The sequence below is a fragment of the Panthera leo genome, chromosome D1 (genome assembly GCF_018350215.1).
Source record: "Panthera leo isolate Ple1 chromosome D1, P.leo_Ple1_pat1.1, whole genome shotgun sequence".
Lineage (NCBI taxonomy): Eukaryota > Metazoa > Chordata > Mammalia > Carnivora > Felidae > Panthera > Panthera leo.
In genome coordinates this window covers 76,051,579-76,055,153 of record NC_056688.1, presented here as the reverse complement: position 1 = coordinate 76,055,153, position 3,575 = coordinate 76,051,579, and positions in this window count along the sequence as shown.

The window sequence follows — 3,575 nt, the reverse complement described above, 5'->3', positions numbered from 1 at the left end:
ATATGTCATTACTTGTAAAAATTGCTTGCATGAACTTGATCCAGCTGTCCCACGTGTAGAAATTTACCCTAAGAAGATAATCATGCAAGTACAAAATAATGTTGATGCAAGTATTGTTGATAATGGCAAAAATTAGGAACATGGTGATCAAGGGAGGACTAGCTAAATAAATTACGTTCTCTCCACATAATGGAATCCTATGCAGCCATTAAAAGGATAAGATAAGCAAAGCTATATTGGTGAGTGTTAAAAAAAAAAAAAAAGCAGATTAACAGGCCACTTTACTGAGAGCTTATTGTCAGGCAACATGCTAAGCCCTTTTACATACATTAGCTCATTCAGTCATCACAACAGTCCTATGAAATAGGTTTGTTCCATTATAATCCCTAAGTTTATAGACAAGCAAACCAGAGCAAGTGGCTAAGCCAGATGTCAGCCCATGGTTATCTCCAGAGCTTGTAATCTGTATTACACTGTCTCTTTGATCCTGTTACGTAATACTGCATGAACACTATGACAGAGACTGCCGGATACCTTTGGATATTCATTTCTCCTTTCTTTCATGGTAATAGGATTTTTAGCTGGGCATATGGCTGCCAAAAACAAGGACTACATTTCCCAATGCCCTTTGCAGTTATATAACTTAGTTTGGGCCAATGGGATATAAGCAGAAATATTTGTATTCCTTTGGCCTCTCTCACAACCTCTCTTTTTTTGTTCCTTCCTCTGTTTTCTAGAATGCAGATGCTGCCCTTGGAACCATGAGGTGGAAGCCACATACAATACACCAACAAGACGGGATGAGCCGGGGTGACTGATAGCTGGGGAGAACCTTGCCAATCCTGAACCACCTACACAGACTTCCATGTGAGAGAGAAATGAGCTGGTCATGTTTGCATCATCATTATTTTGGTCGTCTGTCATTTGTAGGTGAATGTAACCTAACACATGCAAACATGTGGGTGTGCACACGCATACAGAAATTCCTTCAAGGATGTTCATCATGTTAACAGTGTTTCCCTCAGGATTGCAGGATTTGTACTGATTTTTACGTTATCTTCATAACTCTCTGGGTACATGATCCACTTCTTACAAAAGCAATAAATCAAAAGAAAAATATACCACAAAACCCACTACCTTCTGCCCTACAGTTTCAGTTCATTGGCCAGATTCTCACCTGCCCTCCCTCAGCCCATCTATAGCACTGTGTTTCTGGATGATTGCTCACCCTGGCTCTCTGGAGTGCACTTCTGGCTTGCCTGACATTAAGGTTCAAGCTTACATCTGCAAAAATGTATCTGCAGTACACCGTTGTGTTGGGAGGGGGAAGATTAGCTCCATGCTCTCTTCCTCCCGGGGGGGGTGGGGTGGGGAGGGAGGAAAACCAGAAAATCAAGACCATTAGTGCATCCAGAAAGAAAACAGATGGAAATATATCTATAGTTCATTCATTTATTCAATAAATATTGATGGGAGGCATATATGTTCCCAGCTCTTCTAGATATGAGGATACAGCAGTAAATGTGGACTCTTTGTTTTCATGAAGTATACAGCCTAGAGTAAGGGACAATCAACAAGCAAGCATTTAGATGCCTCTGTGCTACCCTGCCTTGTTGCCTTGTTGAGCTGGTCTGTATCTGAACCCAGCTGTTAGTGATAGTTCCACTCCCCAGAAGATCTCAATGTATTATTGCCTTATTCATTCACTTGAAAGACATTTTCTGAGTGCCTAGAAGTGCCAGCCTGTAAACTGGTAATTTAAAGGCAAGCAAGACCATCTGTTTTCAAGATTTGGCCAATGTGGTAGGAGTGTCAGCACTATAAATGATTGCAACATAGACAGGAGTCAGATCCCATATAGGGTTCTGTCTGATATCAAAAGGAACTCTAAACTTTGCCTGGAGGAGGGGTACAAGGGCCATAACAGCTGAACCAAGTCCCAGTGAATGAAAATTACCAGGTATGTCTCAGGCCCAGTGAAATGATTCTCTCTGAAATGCAGACATCAGCACCAATAAAATGCTTGCAGCCCTTCATCTTTCAAGTATACCAGAAGTCTTGGCTATAGTCTGAAATGGGGTTCAGACATCTGTGAGATAAACAGATGAGTTGGGGTTCCTAATCCTGAAAAGTGGTTGGAGTTTAGGGGAAAAGTTAGGGTTGGGGAGGGGAGTAGGGTATCTTCCAGGCTCTTGGTCCCCAGCCTGGTCCCAAAGACTTGTGTCTGAGCCATACAGAGGACAGATGGAGGCTGGAGGAGCCATTTTCATGAGGGACTGTGTGAGACCTGGGGACCTCAGTGGCCTGCTGAAGTCATCTCGACAGGTGATGAGAGTGTCAGAGGGCATGTCCTTCTTCCCATATGTTCTTGTGGCTCCACTGAGGGAGAATTTCCAGGAACAAAATGGTGCCTTCATTCCTTCGGGCTGAGGTCTGGGAACGCCAGAACACAGTGCTTTAAGGAGGAATGCATCCTCACCAGGCACAGGCAGGACCGGAAGGGACAATATAGTACCTTAAGTGGCTTCTCAGGCAGTGACCATCAGTGAGGGTCCTGGGGCAAAGAACACATGAGGGAAACTCATGCAAGGAAACAAGTGAGCTGACCTTGAGGATTCCCAGAAATATTGCAGGATGAGGAAGGTGCTGGATTAGGGGGCTGAGCCTGAGGTCCTGTGCTGGAGACTGATATGTGACAGTTAGATACCTCTATCCCATTAGGTCTTAGCCTGGGCTCCCTGAAGGTAGAGCCTGAGATAAAGGCCTACATGGAATTAGTTTATTTGGGAATGTGATCCCAAGAAGCAGGAGGAAGAGACAAGTGAAACATAGAAGGATCACTATAGAAGGATGTATTGTTGGGTCAGCCACCCCATGATGCATGGGAGCTTCTGTGAGTTCAGTGGCATCATCTCAGGACTGTCTGCCCAGCGAAGAAAGGGGCAAGCTTCAGTCCCCCATTGGTCACAGTGACCCATGGGTTTTAATTGCTTAGCACTTCCAGCAACTTCTCAGGAGTCCCACCCAGGGAGTCATAGAAGGCCTGCGGCAAGAGAGGTGGCCCAAGGGGAGGTACTGACAGATGCACCTGCTCAAAGCAGGCCAAAGTCTATGTTCAACTGGTCACCACACAGTGGCTGGAGTCCAAAGTGGGCTGGTGGGATCTGGAAGAGTAGACAAGAGGTGCCCAAAACAGACACCCATGAGCTGGTGAGGCCTCTCTCAGATTTAGAGAAATTTCTAGAAACAAGCAAGAATAATGATACACTGTCATTGCTATTAATAAATAATAGCTAGTATTTATTGGACATGAATTACATGCTAAATCCTTATGGATAAATCATTTCACTTAACCTCACAATACCCTTTTGCCGTATGTGTTATTATTGGTCTCTACCATGCAGACAAGGAAATTGAGGCAGCGTGTCACCTCTTCAAGGTCATGCAGCTTGTAGGTAGTGGAGACATGCTGAATCCCCATAACAGAGTGGATAGGCAGCCTGGCTCTGGGGAGGGTCTTACGTTTCCCCCAGGCCCTTTGACCATCTGGTGTCTGGTGCCAATTGTAGTGGACT